Source organism: Lissotriton vulgaris, chromosome 8 (assembly GCF_964263255.1).
Source record: "Lissotriton vulgaris chromosome 8, aLisVul1.2, whole genome shotgun sequence".
Taxonomy (NCBI): domain Eukaryota; kingdom Metazoa; phylum Chordata; class Amphibia; order Caudata; family Salamandridae; genus Lissotriton; species Lissotriton vulgaris.
This window is the reverse complement of record NC_141696.1, coordinates 502,708,964-502,734,655: the sequence shown is the minus strand read 5'-3', so window position 1 is coordinate 502,734,655 and position 25,692 is coordinate 502,708,964.

Genomic DNA, 25,692 nt, shown 5'->3' with positions numbered 1-25,692 from the left:
GTGATGAACATATGTCTGTAGCTGAGGTAGTCAGTTTGTAGAATGAGAGATATGTAAAATGGTGGACAAGATGCAATTTGTTTTAAATTAGAGAATTGATTGGCTGTTTAAGAACATTCTACATTCAAAGATAGGGCGCATTTAAATTTTTTTTAAAGCATTTTTCTTATTGGTTAGTAAAAAATGTTTGAAAGGTACAATAGAAAGGATAATATCATATTTTGCCAAGTCAACCACACCTGCTGCTTTTATTTGCAACATTGTGTTTTTAACTTGAAAATATGGTGAACTTGTGACCTGTGAGTTCAGTCGAATCCTCTATGTACCGTTACTATGGAAACTGTCATGAAGCAGAATGGGGGTAGGGTTAAAAGTTAACTGTGCTTTTAAAATGGGAAATTGTAATTTATATATAAGTAATATTTTTCTTCCAATGATTTTTCCCAAGTCAGGACTCTCTTTAGAAGTGATGTTTAATTAAAGAATAGTGTTGCATTTATTTATCCCGTAGGAATTCTCAACTCCATCGCGGTGGTGCAGGGTGGGGTCACAACTTGTAAAAAAAAGTAGGGACAGTTTGGACACCATTAGAAGTCAGTTGCTCATAGTTATTATATGTAACAATAGAAATGTGTTTTACTTTTTTGAAAAATCTTGGAAGCAATGGGATTTGTTTATTTGTGTAGAGAAAGAGAGGTAAACTAAGCCATTACTGGTTTTAACTTGCTGAGTCTGGTGCATTTTATTGATTGTGTGTAAAAGAAAATCCTGTCAGAGTTTGAGATATTTTAAATTGAACACATTTGCAAGGTGAGTTGAACATTTGTGAGGTTTATTATACATTTTGTAACATTATTCAAAAACGGTGTTGTTTTTAATATATTATTAATTGTAGACATGTATAATGTACTTGGTTTCATTGTACTTAAATGATGTTTAAATAAGAGTCTGTACAGCAATATGTGTATTTTGTTAAGATGATTACTGATGTTCATATACGATGTTATTAATTAGGCTCCATTTTTAAGTCTGTACAAAGGTATAATTGAATGATGCAGCATAATTTTAGATAGTTGATTGAGGACGCAGCAGAAATATGTAGCTTGAAAGATGTTTATTTAAAGGTGGAATTAATTAGTCTTCTTTTTTTGTTGTCTCTACAAAGGTATAGTTGAATGATACTAAATAGTTTTAGATAGTTTGGTAAAGATGCAGCACAACTGTGCAGGTTGAAAGATGTTCATATATGGTGTTATTAATTTGTTTTCTTTTTTTAGTTTGTATCATGGTAAAGTTAAATGAAGCCACATATTTTTAGGTAGAATGGTGAAATAAGGTGATGTTAATTAGGCTTCTTTTGTCTAGTCTGAGCAAAGGTATAGTTAAATGATGCAATATAATTTTAGATAAAAAGGTGAAGATATGGAATAAAAGTGTGATTTTAAAAATGGTGTTGTTAATTAGCTTTCTTTCTTAAGTCTGTTGAGAGGTATAGTTTAATGATGTTGCATATTTGTAGATGGAATGATGACGATGTAGCTCAAAAGTAAACCACTGCATATTACCCTTGCAGGCATGTTGTACTTATCTACTTAACTAGATAATACGCAATGACTCATCTATGTCTTCAGATTGTATTTATACAGTTATATGTATGCTTACTGAACTATGGAGAGGCTTCCTGACCGATTACAGGAGTGCAAAGGTAGTGACTGGGTGAATTTTAAACTACATGAATAATGATTGACTGATTCCATATTCTGCAATCACCCAGTTAGTATGCAAGCACTACCCATGCACTCATGCAATGACCCAGGCACTAACTCATGCACTGCTACAATCACCGGAGCACTACCCATGCAGTCCAGCCATCGCCCTGTCACTACCCATGCACTGCTCCATCACCCAGCTGGTACCATGTACTTATCCAATAACTCTGCCAAAACCCAAGCACTTATAAAACCACCATGCACTCTCCTTGCAGGACTCTAATTATCCAGTCATCACCGATGTACCTTTGTATTGCCCCAGGCACTAACTCATGCACTGCTACAATCACCGGAGCACTACCCATGCAGTCCAGCCTTCGCCCTGTCACTACCCATGCACTCCTCCAATCACCCAGCCAGTACCATGTACTGATCTAATCATTATGCCAAAACCCAAGCACTTACAAATTCACCATGCACTCTCCTTGCAGTATTCTAATAGTCTATTCACTACCCATGTACTCATGCAATGACCCAGGCACAAACACATGCAGTGGTACAATTACCTGTGCACTTCCCATGCAGTCCTCTAATCACCCAGCCAGCACAATTTACTTATCCAATCACTCTGCCAGTGCCCAAGCAGTTATAAATTGAACATGCACTCTGCTTGCAGTACTCTAACCATCCAGTCAGTACCCATGTACTCATGCAATGTCCCAGGCACTAACAAGTGCACTGCTACAATCCCCTGATCACTACCCATACAGTTCAGCCATCTCCCTGCCACTGCCTATGCACTCCTACAATCACTAAGTTAGCACCATATACTTATCTAATCACTCTGCCAAAACCCAAGCACTTATATATTCACCATGCACTCTCCTTGCAGCAGTCTGATCATCCTGTCACTACCCATGCACTCATTCAATGACCCAGGTCAAACTTGTACCCTCGTGGTGGCATATCGTCCCCCACGAGTAACATCTAAGTTCAATGCAGCTTTTACCGAAATTATTAGCTACCTCTGCTCAGGGTACCAATGCCTCCTAGTGGTTGGAGACTTTAATTACCATTGGGATGTATTTCCAAGGGAGCTTTTGGACAGTCAATTTGATGGTGCAATGAGCTCAATGGGAAATTCCCAGGTGGTGGACAACCCCAACCATGTTAAACGTCATATTCTGGACCTGGTCTGGACCTCTGTGCCATAGACGACTCTCACTGACATTAGCCCTGCGCCTGGTCAGATCACTTTTTAATTAGCTGCTGGGTTCTGCTGGCTAGCCAACTGCTTCGTCCTCCTCCCGAGCAGAGAATGGTGCGCAGATGGACTAACATTGAGACTGGCAACCTAATTGGTACTTTGTCTAACAGCTCCCCAAAAAAATCCACAAATGACAACCTTGATCAGGAGTGTGAAGCGCTAATGGGAACTCTAAGCAGGGCTATAAATCAGGTGGCACAGTCCTGGATGAAAAGAATAAGAGATAAGGGTAAGGGAGCCCCATGGTTTAATGAAGGTCTGTGAAAGAGGAAACAAAACCTTCATCAAACTGAAAGATTTTGGGGCAAATTATACAATCCAGACGCACTTGCAAACCATAAAGTCCTGTCAACGTTATATAAAAAAGCCATAATAGCCAGAAAGGGCGAATATTATGAGGTCAGAATAATGGAGGCTGCCAATAAACAGAAGGAAACTTTTAGAATTCTCAAGGAGCTCAGCCAGAAGTCAAAACAAAAATTGGTAGCTAAGGCAACGGACTGCAATACATTTCAGGACTGCTTTCTCCAGAAAGTCAGGGACATTCTCACTGAGATAGACAACAGCCCAATGTATCAGGTGGCCCCGGACCAGACTCAAATTCCCTGTAATCCAGATGCGAAGCTCACCGTTTTCCCTAACCTAAACTTAGCTCGTATCTCATGCCTGATAAATGGAATCAAATCGGGCTCCCCTGCAGACCCCTGCCCACCAAGGATTTTCTGATTGGCCCTCCCTGGGCTAGAAAGAAAGATTCTTTTGCTACTCAATCACTCCTTGGAGACAGGCAACCTGCCCATTAGCATGAAGGAAGCTAGAGTCACCCCTCTACTGAAGAAGACAGGGGTGGATGTGGCCAACCTTAAAAACTATAGGCCCATTTCCCAGCTCCCCTTTCTAGCAAAGGGTATGGAGTAACATATCCTCACAATACTTTCAACTTTTGTAGAGGAACACAATCTACTCCAAGTGAGGCAGGGTGGTTTCAGAGCTCATCACAGCACTGAACTTGTGATGGTGGCTGTGCTCGATGAGCTCAGAGTTAGAGATGATAATGAAGATGCGAGTGTCCTTATTTTGCTGGATCTGTCAGCAGCATTCGACACGGTCAACCATGCACAACTCCTGCTGAGAATTGCTAATTTGGGTATCTGTGGGCTGGCTCACCAGTGGATTGAGTGCTTCCTGTCAGGGAGGTCCCAAAGGATTCAATTGGGCGATCGGACATCAAACAGGGGCGACCTCACTTGTGGAGTCCCCCAGGGCTCAGCTTTGTCTCCTCTTCTTTTTAACGTGTATCTGCAGACATTAGTGGCAGCACTAGCCGTTATGGACTCTCAAGTTTTTAATTATGCAGATGTTACCCAACTTATTCTGAAGATTATTAACTCTCCGCAAGGTCAGTTTTGCACCCAGAACAGCCTCAGAAACACTGTGAATTGGATGACAGCCAACTCATTAAAAGTTAATCTGGACAAAGCTGAGATCCTTGTAATATCTCCCATGGGGAACCCCTGGAACGACCTCTTTTGGCTGCAGGAGCTTGAAACTGCCCCTAGGCCAGCCCTGTTGTTAAAAGCCTGGGCAATAAGATCAAGGCCAACCTTTCCTTGACCGATCAAGTGTCCTCGGTGGTTGGCACCTGGCTGGGTCTAATGCGACAGTTGCGGCAGCTGGCCCTCCTGCTCTCACCTACCACTCTAAAGATGATCGTATCTGCCACGATCATGTCCAGATTGGACTATGGCAATGCTTTGTATATCAGCCTCCCTGAGAAACTAATCAGCAAGATGCAGGTGATCATGAACAATCGTCCCTGGATCTGAAGGTCCTGAAGGTGACCTCCCCAACCTTCCATGGATGCGTCCGTAGTCAGAGTGAACTCTGGGATGTCTTGGAGAAAGGTGAGACCTGGCGACAAATTGTGCGCCTTCGACCACCAAAGAAGAGCATGTTTCATTTTGGCAGTCACTTTGAAGCGGTCGTCGATCCGTCGACTTGCCTCCACTGATGAAGTAACTCTTCTTGCAACGGTCTCATTCTGAGTCTCGCCATAGGAAAGAGGTTGATCGCAGATGAGCACATCCCTAGAAGGGAAGCGAATATCCGAACTGAAAGTGACCTTCTTGCAAATATTTGTTTTGCTAGTTTTAACAGCTTGTTTTGCCGCTCCTGTGTCAAGTACGCCTTGACAGACATGTGTTCAACACTGCTCCCAGAAAGGTCAATTCTTGACGAGGTTGAAGCTGAGATTTTTTCGAATTGAGGGTCAGTCCTAGATTCGAGAAGAGAGAAAGCGTACTCCTGACCGCTTCCATTGTTGAGTTTCTGGTTAGACCTTTTAACAACCAGTCGTCGAGGTATGGGAAAACTTGTATTCCCAGGGACCTCAACATTGTTGCCACCGGAGCCAGACATTTGGTAAAGGTTCTGGGGGCCGATTTTAGGCCGAATGGGAGCACTTTGAACTGAAAATGGACGCCAGCCACTTGAAACCTTAGGTATTTGCGATGTTTCGGGTGAAAAGGGATGTGGAAGTAGGCGTCTTGCAGATCCAGAGAAGCCATAAAGTCCCCTTCATTGAGACAATTCAGAATGTCCTTCAACGTTACCATGCGAAAACTCTGTTTCTTTAGATACTTTTTGAGTTTGCGCAAATCCAGAATTGGACGCCACTCTTCTGAATTTTTCTCTACGAGGAAGAATCGAGAATAAAATCCTTTCCCTTTCTGAGAAGGAGGAACTCGTTCTATCACATTCTTGTGTTTCATCTTTAAGGCTTCTTTGAAGAGTAAGTGAAGACGAGGGGGAGGGGGACCCCTGGGCGGCGTTGTTGGAGGCTTCTGTAAAAACTCCAGAGTGTGTCCATTCTTGACAAGATCCAGGACCCACTGATCTGAAGTTATTGTCCGCCATTGGTGGTAAAAGGGGGAGATCTTGGCGCCCACGGGAAGGGAAAGGTGAATGGCTGTCATCCGGCAAAGCTCATTGGCGCTTGTTGGAATCTCGCCCTTGATTGCTTGAGCGTCGTTTCCTTCCTTGCCGAGAGAAAGAACCAGAGGCAGGCTGTCTGTAAGAGGATTGATAGTAAGGTTGTTTGTAGTTAGATTGGTATTGACGATTCTGTTGGTTGGAATAATTTCCCCTGGAGGAGTAACCACAGCCTCTTGCTCCTCTAAAGGATCCCCTCTTGTATTGCAGCGTACCAAGTGATTTAGTTGTGTTTGTATCAGTTTTTATAGCCAGCAAAGCGTCATCGATGTGCTTCCCAAAAAGTGAATCTCCATCGAATGCCATGTCCAAGATTTTTGTTTGGACCTCAGGCCTGAAGGTGGTGGCCCTGAGCCAACCTTGACCCCGAAGTACAGCTGCTCCAGCCAATTGCCTGAAATTGGTGTTTGAAATATCCAGGGCGCAATCAATGATTTCTGAAGCTGCCCTTTCACCCTCCTGTACAATCCTGCGTACCTCCTGCTGATGATCCTCAGGGATCAAGTCAAGATATTCCGTCAGGTCGGACCACATCTGTCTATCATAACGAGCTAGGATAGCCAATGAATTAGCTGCTTTAATGGAGGCTGCTGCATTTGCTGAAAACTTCTTCCCAATGGCATCCAGTCTCCTGCCCTCCTTGTCAGGTGGTGTTGAAATGGGATCAAAAGGATTCTTGGATTACTGCTGCGCAGCCTGGGATATGACAGAATCTGGCCGAGGGTGACTTATTAAACAATATGGAGTATCCGATGGTGCTCGATACTTTTTCTCTATTCTTGGAAGGACTGCAGGAATGGAAGCAGGCGTTTTCATGATGGTGAGGCCCTCTTTCCAAATATAGTCAGTAATGGGAATCGCCCTGGTAACTCTGCGATATCCCTCTTTAAAGTCATGCAAAAAGCAGTCCGACTGCTCAACTGTGACTGCCAATTCAAATCTATTAGCAGCTCCTTGCATAATATTGTGAAAGCCGCCAATATCTTCAGGTGGAGAATATGAAGGACGGGGCACAGGCGGCGAAGGCATAGGAATGACATAATCCTCCCAAGGATCTATAGGTGTTTTATCCGGCAACTCGCCGTCTTCCCTGCTTTCTTCGTCATTAGAAGAAGTACCTGTGTCATTTTGAGGAGCTGGACCAGTATCTTGTCTTGGCGACAATGAAGCTCGCGGTGACGGAGGTCTTGGCACGTCAACTGGAATAGGCGACCCAGCGGGTGCAACCGGAGTTGGTGGAAATCTCTGGCGATAATCCGCCAACATAGCCTGTAAATCCTGAATTAAGGTAGATGGCAAATGAGTAGTGTCCTCAGACTGAGAATGTCTAGTATGGGGTGATTGATATGGTGTTGAATTAACGTCATGCATATAATGACCATGGTCATCATCATCCTCCTGATATTTAATATTCAATTGAGAAGGGTGACGGGCAATCCCAAAAGGACCGTCATCCTCTTCACCTTCATCTGAATCCTCCTCCACATATGTCTCCAAAATGTGTGATGGTAAGAGTGGAGAAATGTGAGAATAATCTTGCCTTTGATACGTTTTCATTTGAAAATGAGTATATTGAATCTTTGTCGGAGGTGAACTGTGCAGCAGATGAGCAGATGTCACTGTGGAAGCCACTGTTATAGGGATTTCCGTCGACGGTACTGTCAGTGACAAAGACTTTACCGTCGACGGGGTCATCAATGGTGTCTTCGTCGACGAACCTTTCGTCGTCGGGACCGTCGATGATGTCTTCGTCGACGAGTCCCTCGTCGTCGGGACCGTCAATGGTGTCTTCGTCGATGAGCCCTTCATCGACGGGTCCGTCGATGGTGCCTTCGTCGACGAGTCCTTCGTCGACGAGCCCTTCGCCGACGAGGCCGTCGATTGTGTCTTCGTTGACGAGTCCTTTGTCGACGAGGCCGTCGGTACCCTGGTCGACGAGTCCTTTGTCGACAATAAAGTCGAAAGTGTCTTCGTCGACGATGATGTCGGCTTCGTCAACAGAATTGTCGTCGACGGACCGGAAGATTTAGTCGACGGAGCCGTCGTCAACTGAGACGTCGACGATGGAACAGACTGCAACTTGTTTTTAGTCAGCGATGGCTTGACAAAAGTTGAACAGACATCAGAGGTGAGGTAATAGCCGAAGTGCTAACCGTAGAAGCAGATGAAGAGGCAGAAGTCGAGGTAGTAGTAGTAACAGACACCAGAGAAACAGTCTTAGCCTGGGCTGTACTCACAGTTGTTATACGTGAAGAAGCCAATGCACTCTTTGAGGGTTCTGAAGTTCTCTGAGAGGTTTTAAGTTTTTTCTTTCTCTCAGGAGAAGAACTTTCCTTGGATCTGGCTCTCTTGCTGGAGGTAGAGGCCTTGTCCTCATCATCAGTGGAAGAAGACTTCAACCACAAATGAACCCTTGCCTCCCTATCCCTGATAGTTTTCTGAGGGAAGGTACGGCAAATCCTACAGTCCTTCACAACATGTGAAGGGTGTAGACAATAAATGCAGTCAGAGTGCTGGTCATCCACATGGACCCTCTTCTTGTAGCAGGTTCCACAAGCTTTGAAAAGAGCCTTCTTTTCAGACATTTTGAGGAAAAAAGTCAAAAAACTGAGTAGGCACTCAGGGAGACTCCCTTACACACGAAGTGCGGTGAACATCTGAGGAGAACTGCCTGAGATGGGAAGGTTCTAGAGGGTGAGGACAGCTGATTGGCTGAGGCTACTATTTCAGGTCTTTTTACATAATGATGTAGATAGGCTGCTAAGTTTTGAGGCCTAGTTAGGCCTATAGGCTTTTCCAGCCTACTACAAATAATTTTTTAGGCACTGCTTTTTTATATATTTATACCGTGGGACTCCCGCATCGACGATGGGGAATGATTCAGGCCTGTGAATCTATGAAAGATACCCTAATACTGGATAACCCAGGCACTACTAATACACTACTCTAATCACCCATGCACTACTCAGGCACTTCTCCAATTACCCAGGCACTACCCATGTTGTCTTCCAATCACCCAAACACTACCCATGCACCCTTCCAATCACCCAGGCACTACCCATGCACTCATGCAATCATCCAAGCAGTACCCATGCAATCCTCGTATAACCCACCTACTACCCATGCACTCTTTCAATCACTCAAGCTCTATGCATGTACTCACGCAATTTTGGAGGCATTACCATGCAGTTATTTCTCTTTTTTAAACAGATAAGGTGGTTTTGAACAGAACCATCTTTTTCTTCTTTTTTCTTTTTCTTTTTTCAATTTTGCTGTGTTTTTTAAACTATTTTTTTTCTGTTTTTTTTTTAAACTGAAAAAATAACAAAGAAGACTATTAAACTTTGCAATTAAACTGTCATTGCAAAGAAAAAAAGTTAACAATGGTGGTTTCTTGCAGCAAAAGCCACAGCATTTACAAACTGCTCTCCAAAGCACACTATAACGTTGCATTTGATGCAGTGTTGTGCTAGTTTGGCAAATTCAGGAAGAACTTCCTGTCCCCGAGATGAGGAGCTTGAGGCTGCTGAGGTGCTTGGACCAGCTCCCTGGTCATAATGCTGCATTGCTTCTTGGGCATGTCGGCGTTGCTCACGCGCCAGATGAGGAGGGTGGATCGTCTGTAGATGTTTAAACATGCTGGATGTCCCACAAGAATATTTCTTGTCATTACCCTGTGAGAGCACACTTGGGCAAAGTGTTCAGCTCACTTTGTAAGCATTACATTTTTTTCACCATCAGGAATAGTGAAGAACTTCCATACGATAAACTCTTTCCTTTTCTTCACTGGTTCTTCCAGTTCTTCTTCATCCAATGGGAGTTGAACCTCAGGAACAGAAGAAGCAATTTTCAAGATGTTCAAAAAACACCTAAAAAATACAACAAACCGTGCAGAAAACACAACAGGTGCATTTCCTGTAATGATGTTGGTAGAATGAAAGAAACGGGTGGGGCCCTTAAAGTTCTAGAATGGAAAACCTTGTAAACCAATAAAATGCTTTCTTTTGAAGTCATATGGGAGTCGCACACCGCACGCTCAACCAGCGCGCACCCGATGCGACTTCGGAAAATATATTTAAGAATAATATAACTTGTTGTCACTGACCATGTCATCAGTGATGTCATTTGAGATGTCATCAGTGATGTCACTGACCATATCATGAATGATGTAATATGTGATATCATCAGCAGTGGATTGCGGGCACGCGAGTTACAGTTAGTACAACTAACTATAACTGGGAATTTCAATGGTTTTATACGAGTGAAATGTCTAGCTAACTATAACACCCCTAAAACCTTTGTTTTTTTCAGTGAATTTCTAAGGTTTTTTAAATGCTAATTCCTAACTATAACTTGTCTGAAACCTATGGTTTGTTCAGTGAATTTCAAAGGTTTTTAAAATACTAATTCCTAACTATAACACATCTAAAACCTATGTTTTTTTCAGTGAATTTCAAAGGTTTTGTAAATGACAATTTTTAAATGTATTGTTATTTTTTTTTTGTATACTGATTTTCTACATTTTTTTAAACAATTTATTTTTACATATTTAATTTCTTAAATTACATTATAATTACATTATACATTATAAAATATACTTTCTCAGAATGAAATACTTTAGTTTAAATACTTTGCAAATAGGCAATAGTCTTCTGAGTACAGTAGTTACCGTTGTTGTAATGTGCAACACAATTTCAGACACAATGCAACATTGAGGTCTATCTGAATTTCTAGTTAAATGCAATTAGTTACTTTTTGGATTTCTTTTCTAACCACAGACTGAATCCTAGATTCAGTCCTGGGACATCTCCTGTAAACAGTTGAGTAAAAGCGTTTTCGATATAGTAGTGATTTTTAAGGAATATTATTGTATTTTAAAAGTTGACACTTGGAAACTTTTTCACATAGAATCACCAATGTTATCCTATGGGAGGAAATGCACTAAGCAGGTAAGTAGTGTTAACTTTACTTTTTTCTTTCTTAGTGGTGGCTCCTGGATATAGGCATGGCTGCATCTCCTTTAAACAGTTGAAAGAATGCGTTTAAGTCATCAAGGCAATTTTTAAGGAATATTTTTAGTTTGTGAAAATAGACACTTTTCTGGTGAAAACCAGACAATGGATTCCTATTGAAGGAAATGCAAGTTACTGGTAAGTACGGTTAGAATTACTTTTCAGGATCAGTACTGGACTCAAAGAAGCAGCACTGAGGTCACTCCTGATAACAGGTGAGTAAATCGGAATTCGAAGTTCTGCTGATTTTGTAGGAATTTTATAAAGTTCAAAAACTCCACACTTAGAAGAAATTCCAAGTGAAACCAGTCAATGTTAGCCTATGGAAGAAATTTCAAGTTACTGGTAAGTATGGTTAGAATTACTTTTTAGGATCATTACTTGGCTCAAAGATGCAGCAATGAGGTCTCTCCTGATAACAGGTCAGTAAATCAGAATTCGTTGTTCGACTGATTTTAGGTGAATATTTTAAAGTTCCAAAACTCCACTTTTCGAAGAATTACCAATTGAAACCAGTAAATGTTAGCCTATGGAAGGAAATTCAAGTTACTGGTAAGTATGGTTAGAATTACTTTTCAGGATCAGTACTGGGCTCAAAGATGCAGCACTGAGGTCTCTCCTGATAACAGGTGAGTAAATCGGAATTCGTTGATCGGCTGATTTTAGGTGAATATTTTAAAGATCCCAAACTACACACTTCCAAGAGAAACCACTCAATGTTACCCTATGGATGGAAGTTCACTTAGCAGGTAAGTAGTGTTAACGTTACTTTTTCTTACTCAGTGTTGGATCCTGGATCCAGCACTGGTGCATCTCCTGTAAACATGCTGCTCCCCATATGGAAAAGCAATCTGCTTTGCTTTACTGAAGCAAGAGCAGGTTTCCCGCCCTGTAGATGCAAACAGCAGTGTCCCAGGGGGTGGATACCCTTGGACACTGCAGGAGCAGGCCCTGGGGGGTGGCAGTCCCCAGGGCCTACACAAGGTTGCAGGAGGGGGGCCGCACGGCCCCCCTCTCACATTTGGTACAAGCCCCTGATGGTGGCAGTCGTGGGGGCTGGGGGCCCCTCAGAGCACCCCACCCATTTCAAATTAGCCCCAGGAGGTGATGGTGCCCGGGGCTGCGGGGGTCTGAGAGCCCCCCACCCACTTCAAATTAGCCTCAGGGGGTGGCGGTCCCCAGGGCTGCAGGGGGCCCGGTGAGCCCCCCGCATACATTAAATTTGAGCCCCTGGGGGTGACAGTCCCCGAGGCTGGGGAGGCCTGAGAGCCCCCATCCCATTTTCAACAAGCCCCTGGGGGTGGCGGTCCCCGGGGCTGCATGGTGTTCTTGTGAGCCCCATCATATATTATCTAAAAACCACAGGGGTGGTGGTCCCCAAGGTAGTGTGGGAGGGATTGGGACTCCCCACACTATTTTTTTAAATAATGCACCTGGGATTTGGCCCCCCGGGGGCAAATTAACATATTTACCGTTGGAGACTGCGTTTCTTTTTTTTTATATATCGCGGGATGCGCGAATCCTACGTGTAGCCCGCAATTTATTTTGGGCTCAGGGGGTCCTTGTGGGACCCCCAAAGCCAGCCTAGGTGGTCAGGGTGTGTCTACCCTTCCCCCTTTTCGTGTTTTGAGGCATTTGTTTTGGGTTTCTTGTGCCTCGGATCTACTGAGGCACAAGATGGCTGCCAACACTTCCTGATTTTGACTGTTGACAGCCAATTAGCATGCACTTTATGCATGACAGAGTGCGTGCCGGCTGCGCTAAAGGTACGTGGATAGATAATCGGATCTACTGCGCCCATAGATATATAAATTACTTTAGCTGTAATTTTCTCAGGAATTACTGAACGGATTTACATCAAATAAGCAAAAGGTACTACTCCGAACCAAGGACTACCTCTTTGCCAAATTTGGTGTAATTCCGTTCAGCCGTTTGGGCTGTAGCTGTGGCTAAAGGTCCAATGGGAAATTGCATGGGGAAAACATGTTTTGTGACCCCCCTTTTTTCTCGGCCCCCGCTTGACCAATCACCCCCAATCTTACAGGGATGGAGTGGAACTGAGTTCGCCAAAAGTTTGGAAAATTTCACACAGATTCATCAACTGGAGCCAAAGTTATTCTAATTAGAATGTTGCTGAAATCCTATGGATCGTAGGTCCTAACTATAACTACCTACTGGCAACCACCAGTAGGTAATATACATACATATATATATACAAACACACACACACATACATAGAAAAGGAAGTCAGGAACTCTGGGTACTTCCTAAGGTGTAGATGGAGAGCAGCTCCTTTATATGGATCACCTTTCAACATCACCTACCTTCTACATCTGCTTACCTCAAATGTCTGTTTTTCTAGCAGTTCTTCAAGCATAGGACCAGCAGAATGCCATCCATGCTGAGCTTTATTTGCGGTAAAAATCGCTGCAGCTCAGCGGTAAATGTCTATCTCTAACCAAGCAATAGCGATAATTATCGCTATTGCTGGGTAATATGCCCCATTGTCTTTAGCACATTGACTTTACCTACTGCAGTTGCATACAAAAAAGCTGAGCTCTGAGCTATGCCAGCAAAGAGCATCACAATAGGGCTCCTGGTTTCCTTTTATTAGATAGGAGTTTTCTCCTATCCAGCAAGTCACTCGGACAACCTATCAATGTCCAAGCTGAGACATCAGGATCACCATCATGTCGAATTGTTTTTCCCCAGGAGAAATCTGGCCTCACATGCCTCCTTGACTCTCTGGGGTAGCTTGATTGAGCAGGGATGGCCTCCCTCAATGGAGGTGGTACGAAGGCTGAGGCATGATGCAGTGTAATACAGCACCTACAACCACAGTAAAGGTGGAATTTCCAGGAGGGTTCCTCGTTAGGTAAAATAGCACTACTTCATTAACACCATAAAAATCTACATATGCACATAGTAAAAATTAGATTCAAATAAATGTGTGAGATATAGTGCCTCTGCCACATATCATAAGTAATTGCAAGGCACAGAGTACTTACATAACTATATAGAGGAACGAGGCCAAAGGCTTATTTCTTTTATGAGGTCATGGTGCTCCGAGGTTGCAGAAGTGAAGAATAAAAGAGGAATCTGAAGGGTGACATTAAACACAACAGTAAGCAGTTAGTAGTTTTTGTGAAAATCATACTAGAATCCGTGTTATGTAAATCAGATTAAAAGGGTCTGTACTCAGAAAAAGTAGTCACGCGCAGACAGATTGCTTATTTTCCGTAAAGAACTACCTGAACAAAATAAACTTGCTATCATAAATCTCTCATTTCTGCTGAATAATGTTTGTTTTAGAAAAACAACAGAACTCATAAGAACAAGATGCTAGTTCTCTTTTGCATGGCTTAAACTACAGTTGCAATGAAGCTCTATGACATGCCTTTCACATTGCCTGCTGGCTCTGTCAGCAGGTATTATGTAGTCACAAATCAACTGTAATAATTTATTACAATGGAGCAGCTATGTAATTTTCTCATTACATGTGACTCGAGGCATCATGGGGCGACTGTAATAAGGAAAGCTAAGTACACGTTTTTATACAAGGATTGCAGACTTCACTGTGTTATAAACCGTCAACACAATAAAGACACAGAATATCAACAATGATTACAAGTAAGAAAATTGGGCACTCATGTTACATTACATTCTGTTTGAAATTCCTACTTGGAATATGATCTCAGTGTTAGTCGTAACAGTGAATGAGAATGGTGCCGATTTTGATCCCACCACCCTAATATAAAATTCCACCAACATTGTTCACAATCAATGACAGATGTCTACGAAAATTTCAAGAACATACATTTCAAACCTGAAGAGAAATATACCATAAACCTTACATATTCAATTCAAGTTCCTCAGTATTTGTGTTCAAAAGTTATTCACAGGAGAATCTTACCTTGCCCTTGTTAGTTTTATATCACAGTACATTTAAAGCTGGATATTGTGTGACTAAAAATACCAGCATCACATAATAAATATGTATAGTAATTATCTTTATAAAGAAATAGATATTCTTTAGGCCTGCTTAAAAAAATGTACATATTACTTATATTATTCTCTGCTTGTAATTGTTTTTTGTGCCCGCCTGGTTCTGATTGTGTCCCCTTTGTAATTTGTTATTCTGTGCCCCTTATCCCACTTCTCTCTTCCTGCCGCTGCTGCCCCTGTGGTCCCTTCCCCGGCCCATGCACATTCCTGCCTCCCAGCTGACCGTCCCTCCCCTTCCCCTACTTAATTGCGGCTGCTGCGAGGGAGCGCGAGTGATACCTCTGACCCTCGGTCACTGGCCTGCTCTTGCCCCACAGCTCTGTGCCATCTATTTTGCCGCTGAGCCCCAACTTCCTCCCAAGAGGGGTTTGAGCCCACTATCTGCTCCATCGGTGCCAGCTGTTTGACCGGTATTTTATCGTGCCCCCTTGTAATTGTGTTTGTGTGTTCATCATGCCCCCTTGTATTTGTTTTTTTGCCTGCCTGGTTTTGATCATGTCCCCTTTGTAATTTGTTATTCTGCGCCCCTGCCACTGCTACCCCTACGGCCATACCCCCCAGCTGACGCACGAACCCGCCTCTAACCTGACTGTTCCTCCCCCCTCCCCTACTTAATGGCAGCTGCTGCACGGTTGCACAGCGGACACACGCAGCGGGCGCACCACTGGTGCGCCAAAGGTGTGCCTAAGGCAATTCCGTCTGCGCCCATCTGCAACCACAACCAGCACCAGGAACCATGAGTCTACGACCTTCCATCACTACGATTTTGCCGTCCTCCTCGCACTCAACACCGGAAGACTCAGACACTGCCAACAGGCCTCGCCTAACACGACCCACAGCCAGTTTTCCTGCCTCCACTGCTGCCCGACTCGCACCACCACCCGACCTCCAAAACTACCCGCACCAGTGACATCCTAAGATGCATCCTCCTAAATGTGCACTCTGTACACAAACACGCCACGGAAATCTGGAACCTGCTCAACTCTCGCCCGACATCACCTTCTTCACAGAGACCTGGACCAACGCCTCTTCTGCTCCTGACATCCACACTGCCATCCCGGGCGGATACAAGATCCAGAGTAAGGACTGCCCAAACCACCAAGGAGGAGGCCTCATCGCCCACAAGAGCACCCTACCCTCACCACCTCCAGCAAAACCTTCTCCTCTGCCGAATACCTGCACTTCCAGATCCAGACCAACCCCAACACCACACTCCGAGGAACCCTCGTCTACAGACCCCGACCCCTGGACACCCTTCGCCACCATCATCACCAACGTCATTGCACCCCATGCCATCACATCAATGAACTACATACTCATGGGAGAACTGAACTTCCACCACGACAAAGCCAACCACTCCAACTTTACCATCCTTCATGACAACCTCGCCAACATTGGTCTCAAACAACTCGTCACCACACCGACCCACAGAGCAGGACACACCCTCAACCCCATCTTCTCTGCAGGAAACAGTGTTCACTTCAGCCACACAACGCAACCGCCATGGATCAACCACCACTGCGTACACTTCGCCATCGACAAACTCAAGGCAACCGCCCAGCCCCAAGCGCACCACAAAGAAACTGGAGCAAGGTTACCGACGAGCAACTTAACTCAATCCTCACCCGAGACAATCACACCTGTGCATGCGACACAAACATCGCAGCCAGAGAACTTCACACTTGAATGTCCAACTGCACAGACTAGTTTGCACCGCTACATAACGCCGACAAACAACACCCCAGGAAAGACGCCTGGTTTACCGCTGATCTCCAAGAAGCCAGACGCACCTGCAGATGCCCGGAGAAGAACTGGAGAAACACCAAGACAACCAAACACGAATCCACCTACAAGGAAACCACGACAGACTACCACAACACAATCAGAACCACTAAGAGGAACTTCATCCACAACAAAATCCTCCCCAACTCCACCAACTCCAAAGAACTGCTCAGTGTAATTCAGGAACTCACAACCCGTGCAGCGAAGCCACAGACATCACCCCATCCAAAGACATCTGCGACAACCTGGGAACCTACTTCCACCTCAAGATCAAAACCCACCACGACAACTTCATCGACCATCCACAGACGCCTCAGCCGGCCTCCCAAAGGCACCAGAAAGCCCACCATCTCCAGCTGGACACCAATCACGACCGAAGACAATGCCTCGACCATGAAAGGCATCTACTTAGGGCCCCCACCGCCCCCCACCCTCCTCACATCTACCATAGAGCAGTGGTCACCATCGCACCAGAACTGCAACGCACCATCTACACTACCTTGAAAACAGGCACCTGCCCCAATGACTGAAAGCACACAGAAGTCAGGCCCCTGCTCAAGAAGCCCAAAGCTGACTCCACCGACCTCAAGAACTACCGGTCCATCTTGCTCCTCCCATTCGCAGCCAAAGTTGCAGAGAAAACAGTCAACAGGGAACTAACTTGATTCATCGAAGAGAACGCCATCCTTGACCTGTCCCAATCCAGATTCCAAAGCTGCCACAGCACCGAGACCACCCTACTCACTGCCACCGATGATATCCACACCCTCCTGGACCAAGGCCACTCCGCAGCCCTCATCCTACTTGACCTGTTAGTGACCTTTGACACCGTCTCTCACCCACACTAGTAGCCAGACTATACAACGTCGGCATACAAGGAACAGCCCTAGACTATATCCAATCATTCCTAACCGGAAGAAGCCAAAGAATCAGACTGTCACCCTTCCTCTTCGATACCACAAAAATCACCAGTGGTGTCCCACAGGGGTCAACACTGAGCTTGACCCCCTTCCACATCTACATGGCCCACCTCGCAGCTATCGTCTGACAACACGGTCTCAACATCTTTTCCTACGCCGCCAACACCCAGCTCATCCTCTCCCTCACCAGAGAGCCCACCACAGCCAAACTCAACTTCCAGAAAGGATGCAAAACATCGCAATCTGGATGACCAACAGCTGCCTGAAGCTCAACGCTGAGAAGATAGAAGTCCTCGTCTTTGAAACCACCCCTTCAGCATGGAACAACACCTGTTGAGCGACCACCCTCGGAAGCCACCTCACACCCTCAGACCACACCAAAAACCTCAGCATCGTACTCGATTCATCACTCACCATGAACCGACAGATCAACGCTGTCACCTCCAGCTGCTTCAACACCCTCCGCATCCTTCACAAGACCATCAAATGGATCCCTCCCGAGTCAAGGAAGACAGTCACCCAGGCACTCATCACCAGCAGACTGACAATACAGGTTTACATTTATTGTACAGTGAATAAAAACTCACAATATTAAAACGTACAAATATTAAAAGTTAATGACTTCTTTTAAAACAAAGGGAGCCGTGGTTCCAGTGTTTAAGAGCATAAAAGTCTCCGCTTGGGTTGCGTAAGGACCAGTAGGGTTTACGTGGCCATGGTGCTTCCAAATTTCGAAGCGAGGAAATCCAGCGGAGTTTACTTTGTTATTGTTTGGCTAATGTTTTGACTGCACCCTCTGGTTCTTTCATTTAGTCTTGTGGACACTATGTCGAAGTATTTTGTTATTCTGCAATTTAGCTGAGTTTCTTCGGGGTTAAAACAAAGCATCACGGCTTGCCTGCAACTCCTTATGCCCTTCTGGTTCCATAGGGTCCGAAGCAGAGAACGCCTTATGTCCCGGAGGTTTGTGCAAATGCAGATAATGTGTATGAGGTCCTCCTTCCCTGAAAGACAAAGGCGGCATTGATTTGCAGGGTTTTCCCTTGTCCATGGTGCAAGGTGGGGAGCTATAGGAATTTTGCCCAGGCGCATGTTAAGGAACTTGATTTTTGTCTTGTGTGTAAGGCCCGTTGTTAAGTACTCTTGTGGTTTTAGTGCGCTGTAACCTTTCAACACCACCCATCCATGCGCTCTCTTAGCTAAGGTTGCTTTGTCCTCAATTGATGAAATCATCTTGGTGACTTTCGACACCACTTTTTTGAAGGTGCCATGGTCGGTTGCCGACTCCCATAGGGCTGTTAGTCCTAAGGTCTTCAATGATTCCATTAAGTAGGTCCTTGCAGGTGAGTTATCTCTGCCGATCAGTTCGGTCCAGAGGTGGGCATTTAGGGATCCGTTATCTGCATCTCTGATTTTCCGCCAGTTTTTTATATATGCGCCTCTTCTCTCCACCACTTGTTTCTGCAGGCCGAATTCGAGGCAGATTTGTGCGGGCGATGAGTTGGTGGGGAGATGGAATATTGCCCTGTATGCTCGGCTGATGGTTTTGTCTAGTGTTATTGCGTCTTTGCCTCGCATAGGCTCGCTGCCGTAGGTGAGCATGGGCTGTAAGCGAGCTTTTAGTACCTGTAGCAGAGGGCCCAGTGACCGGTCGGGGAGTGCTTTCTGCAAAGGCTTTTTCGATAGGTGGAATGTCGTGCCCTTTCAACGTATGGCCTCTAGTTGATGTTTAAAGGAGCCATTACCGTCTATTATGAGGCCTAGATATTTGTAAGAGGCTACCTGATCTAGCCTCTGTCCATCCAGGAACCATGCGGGTTTCCGTTTTTTATGGTAATTCATTGTCATAACTTTTGTTTTGTTTAAATTAATTGTTAATGAATTAGTTTTTGAGAAAGCATTGGTTTTGTCTAGAAGATGTTGAAGACCGATGGGAGACCCGCTGATGAGGACTAGGTCGTCTGCGTAGAGGAGGTTTGAGAGCGTGATATTGCCTAGTCTAGGAGCATGGGATTTTACTGCCTCCAGTTCGCCAGGGAGGTCTCCAAGAAAGAGATTGAACAACATGGGGGCTAGGATGCAGTCTTGTTTCAGACCCTTGCTGGTCTTGATTTGTCTCGAGAGGTGCGTTCCGGGTCCCAGTTTAATCTCTACCCAAGTGTCGGTATGTAGCATTACCAGCTGCTGTAAGAGTGGGCCTGGAATTCCCCATCTGTCCAACTTCTGCCAAAGTTTGTGCCGAACTATATGGTCAAACGCGGCGCTGTAGTCAATAAAGCACATAAAGAGGGAACCCTTGGAAGCTTTTGCTGCGTCGGACAGAAGGGTTAGCGCCATGATGTTTGTCGAGGTGCCCTGGCCACTGCGGAATCTGGTTTGGGTCGCTGGGATGATGTTATTTGCTGTAGCCCAAGATGTTAGATCCTCCAAGATGAGGCCCGCGTAGTATTTTGCCTCTGTATCGATTAAGGCTATAAGACGGTAACTACTTGGGTAATTTCTGGCACCCTTTTTGTAGATCGGGCTTATTATCGAGCCGCTCCAGGATGTTGGTGTTTTTGCTGTTTCCCTTATTGCATGAAATACTGGTGTCAGGATGTTGCTCCAGAAGGCTGGGTCTTGCTTATATAGTATTGGCGGGATCCTGTTAGGACCGGGGGCCCCCTTGAGTTTGCCCTTTAAGATTAGTTTTCTTAACCTGTCTGGTATTTCCAGGAATTAATTTTCTTCTCCAATTACGGGTGGGTCGAATGTTGGTGATAGACCTTTAACTTCAATTGACATTTGGTCCTGGGTTGGTTTCCGCCTGTGGGCTTAGTTCTCTTTGTGGTTGAGTGTTCCGAAATTGTCAGAGCTCTGGCGCGCTCCATCTGACCTGTCTCCCCCTGTTGTTTCGATCGTTGCTAGGTCAGTTGTATTGAAGTGAATTGATAAATATGTAGCCCAGTCGGATTCGGATATGTTGGAGTTGATGCCTTTGTGACCTGGCTGTTGGAGACTATGAATGATCTTTCAAAAGCCGAAGCTATTCTTCTGTTTGGAATTGTGAAGGATTTTTATCCAGAGATCCTCATTCAGTTGCCTTTTCCTTTCCCATGTCTTTTTTTTTAGCAGTGCTTTTAGTATGCAAAGTTTCTTTTGAATGTCCTTGATGTTAGGGTATTTTCGGAGTTGTTTGAGAGTCTTTTTTATTTCTCGCTTTATATTTTTTGTCTCAGCAGTTGTTAATTTGCCATGTGTGAGCCTGGTGGTGGTGTTACCTTTTTGAGTTTTTATCTCTGTAGTGTGTTTAGCTTCTAATTCCGTTACAAAGTCTACCCAGGCATCAAGTGGGTTATTGTTTGAGCTGAATGTCTGGTGTATGATTGTTTTTGCACTGGTTGATAGTTTCTCAGGCTCAGTGGGCTTGCATCTTATTCTTCTGTAGTTGATTGTATGTTCTGTGACAATGTATCTTCTTTCAAGTGCTTCGTTCACGCAGGTGAGTCCAAAGTTGGCTTCTAGTGGCAAATGATCGCTTTGGGCACTTTCTCCTTTCTTGAACGAGTTTATTTTCTCGTACAGTGGAAGTGACACAAGCATGTAGTCGAGATATGAGGAAGTGCCTGATGAGAAATATGTTGGTGCTGGAGGAATGTCCTCTATGAAACGTCCATTGAACACTCTTAGGTTTAGTTGTTCTAGTTCTTTTACTAACTGGGTTGAGGTTTTAGTGTGTTTGTTTAGGGAGGGGATGGATTGGCTTGAGATTTTCCAGATGGTGTCCATTTCCTTTGTTATATCGTTCTTAGTTTTTTCTCCAAAAAGGCTAAGGTTAAAGTCTCCTGCCAAAAGTATGTTCTCCATATCCCCATCAACCATGAGCTTTGTCAATTTTTTGACAAGTTCCATTGACCCCGATATCTTGTGCTTCGGATGTAAGTATATGTTTATGACTTGTAGCTGTTGAGTGACCTGGTTGTTTTTAACTGTGAGTGATATGGACTGTATTTCGTTTGGTGGGGTAATTTTCACACTATTTGCTACCGTTGTGCCAATGGTTGATATTGAGGTGAGTATTGCCAGTCCGCCCGAGCTTCGACCATATTGAGAGCCTCTGGTTGCCGGGTGGGTCAAGGTTGTGTAACCTTGTAAAGGAATATCGTTTAATTCCCAAGTTTCTTGGAGGAGGTTCAGGTCAAAACATTTTAAGTAGTTTAATGTGTCAGGGTCATCCAGTTTGTCTAAAAGGCCAATGATATTCCCGCTGCATATTTTGATTTTAGTGAGGGGGGCCGCAGAGTCAGGGATTAAGGCTGGCGCTCTTTGTCGGTTGGTATCGCCTCCAGGTATGATGCGTGTTATTGTTAAGCTGCATGATGATGGTTGCTGAGAGATGGGGTTATGAGAAAACAATGAATATTTTTCCAATCCTGGAGAGTAGCTAAGTGTTCCTTTCAGTATTGATTTTGCCAGTTGGGGGCGTTCTTGTTTGCTTTCTTCAAGGAGCAGAGTGGGATAAGCTGGCCGTTTTCCTACTTCGAGCTTGATTCCCCACTGTGAAAATCTAGAGATTCGTTCATGATTGAGTTTGCTACCTCACTTGTTGTCCATGTGGTCTTTGTTGTTTCGTTTCCTTGTGGGTGGGGGGCTGGTTGGAATTCAAGTGTTATTAGATCAGAAGTTTTTTAATTTTTTAATTTGTCTATTGAATTGATTAATTTTAAGATGTTGCCCCTGTTTAAATTATCCACTCTCCCTCTGGATATAAATTCGGGGATGAATAAGATTATATCCGAGTCTTTTTCCCCGAGGGGCGGTGTTTGCTGGTGCGTTTGTAGATCTGTGTGGCTGTTCCCATGTGGCTGATGGATTTGGAAAGCTATTGAACAGCAATTGGAAATCAACCCCTCCGATTTCTCCTTCATCTGTCTGCTTTCTGTGTAGGCAACACTTGTTGTTCAGGGGTTCTTTGTTGTTTTGCTAATAGTGATCACAGTTTTATCGCAGGTGCAGTTTTTTGAAAAGTTTTTCGATATGACTTCTGTTTGGATTGATTTGGGCTCCTCTCAGGCCTGCTTACTGGCTTCCAGGATTGATTGCGTTGTTACTGCTTGGCAGAGCCGTTGCCCTTTTGTTCCATTTCTGGTGGGTTTCTGGTTACTGGGTTGTTTGTTTGACCGGCGGAGTTCTGCTCTGAGTGGAGGCTAGGGGCCTCTTTTAAGGGTATAAGGATTCTGGACTACAGAAATGCCCTCTACCCCGGCATCAACAAGTCCCAAACTCAAGACTATACAGAACACTGCCGCCAGACTCATCCTCGGCTTCCTGCAGCACAAACACATCAGACAACACCTACGTAGATCAACAACAGGGGGGAACCGTTAAAGGACGATATTTAACGGGGTCCAGTGTACGTGTCCGAGAGACTGGTAGCACAAAAAGGTACAAAGTTCCTCAGGGAAGGAAGGGAGAGCGTGTGGAGCGAGGAGCGAAGAGGATGAAGGGAAAGAAAAGAAGGGGAAATTCCCTTGTTGGAACTAAAACCCTCGCACACCTAGCAAGCTAGATGTCATGCTTCTGCTCCTCGTCAGACTGGAGCTGCAATGTCTGATGGGCACCGGTAAAGGAGCTCTTTATCAGAGATCTTTTGTTCCGGCCATATGGTGCATGCGGGTGAGAGGGACTGAAAAAGGTGTAGTCGTGAAAAGGGGTGAATTGAAAAAGGTGGGCCAGTCCACAATAAGTTTTATTGGCGTGGCTGACGCCCTTGATTAAAATGGTGGGGGCGGAGAAAGATATATGCTTCAGGTAGTACAAAGCAAAATACCTACAGCCCCCTGATCAGGTCAACATGTTTCTTGCCCGGATGGCAATTCGTCATGACCTAAGTGATATGTACTACACAGTGAAAATCTAAAAAGTGGTGTTTATACAACCTTATTCCATGTGGTCATGTAAGGGCAGGCAACGAGGTCCTGCTGAACTAAGGCGACCCTTAGGGAGATCCTAAGATGCCTCGCATCCTGCTCCAGTGGGACCTGCACGTTTGGGTCAGGTACCCGGATGGCGTGCAGTCAGTGCCGCTAATACCTACCCCCACCGTCTGGTCAGGACAGAGCAGCTGCGAGGCATCTTAGGCTCTCACTTTTTTAGATTTTCACTGTGTAGTACGTATCACTTAGGTCCTGAGGAATTGCCATCCGGGCAAGAAACATGTTGACCTGATCAGGGGGCTGTAGGTATTTTGCTTTGTACTACCTGAAGCATATATCTTTCTCCCCCCCCACCATTTTAATCAAAGGCGTCAGCCACGCCAATAAAACGTATTGTGGACTGGCCCACCTTTTTTAATTCACCCCTTTTCACGACTACACCTTTTTCAGTCCCTCTCACCTGCATGCACCATATGGCCGGAACAAAAGATCTCCAGTAAAGAGCCCCTTTACGGGTGCCCGTCAGACATTGCAGCGCCAGTCTGACGAGGAGCAGAACCCATATGATGAAGCATGACATCTAGCTTGCTAGGTGTGTGAGGGCTTTAGTTCTAACAAGGGAATTTCCCCTTCTTTTCTTTCCATTCATCCTCTTCGCTCCATGCTCCACAAGCTCTCCCTTCCTTCCCTGGGGAACTTTGTACCTTTTTGTGCTAACACCTACGTAGACTCCACTGGCTCCCCGTGGAGAAAAGAGTCACCTTCAAAATCCTGACTCATACCTACAAATGCCTACACAACAACAGACCCAAATACCTCAACAACAGAATCAACTGCCACGTACCCAAATGAAACCTCTGATCTGCCAACCTCGCACTGACCAATACCCTATGCATCCTCAGGGCCAGAGCAAGCGGAAGATCCTTCTCTCACATTGCAGACAAGACCTGTAAGGGGCTGCCGGCAGACATCAGATGCGCCCCCTCCCTGAATTTCTTCAGGAAGACTCTCTAGACCTGGCTCTTCGGTTAAGCAGATCTGAGGAACCCCCCCCTCCCTTTAGCGCCTTGAGACCCTCACGGGTGAGTAGAGCTTGTTCAATTCCCCTGATTTATTGATCGATTGAGTGGTGGAAATCTTTGTATATTGCTGCTAGACAAGACAAACCCTGTAAAGCAGTGGTCTTTAAACCTTTCAATGTCCACCCACCCAGTAAAAAAAAATATTCATTGGGGCCCCTCTCAAAATATTTTTCCCAATATTCTATTAAACAAGCAATGTTGAAATATATATTGACTTATTTAAAGGTTGCAGGTAAATTATGTTACCATGTTAAAAATGCAATCGAACACATGATTGCCAAACATACTAGTTTGGTCAGGACGCCTCACTAACCTGCAAAAGTATCCACAGTGTGATTATTAGGAATGGGGTGGGGGTTTTAAACAATATTTGGAGTTCCTTCCCTTTTTACACCTTCTCACAGCCAGGATAGAAGTGTCCCATTACAGAGTGTCTCACTGCCACTCATTTTCCCCCTCTGAAAACAAAGCACTGCTATCAATATAATGCCTTCTTTTGGCCAAACCTGGTGCCACCCTAGGATCAGTTGGAGACCCTCTTGTGGCATCCGCCCCCCAGTTTGAAAACCCCTGTTGTAAAGTATGAAGTTTTGGTTGCGTGCTCTTTTAATTTCTTTGGGAAACACAGATCCATCTAAGAGTCAAAGCTCTCCGTTTGTCAGAAAAATCCTAACATTTATGCAAATAAGTAAACAGATTTAAATGTTTGTTACATTTGAAATTAAACAAAATTGTACTAGTGACAAAAACAGCACAAATACATTGTCTCTATATCAAACTAAAACATGAAAAGAAACACTGAGTACAGCTATCTAGTGCTTGAATAGCAAATTTAAAATTGGAACTTCAAGGAACTCAGACATTTCGGTCTTGTAGATTTCGAGAGCAGAGCAAATAGAGAACAGATGAGAAACGAAAAAAATAAACATTAAGGTTAACAGACAAACATCCCTGTCAATGAGACATAGCCTTACTGCCTAAGTCATGATGATTCCAAGAGAGTAAGGGC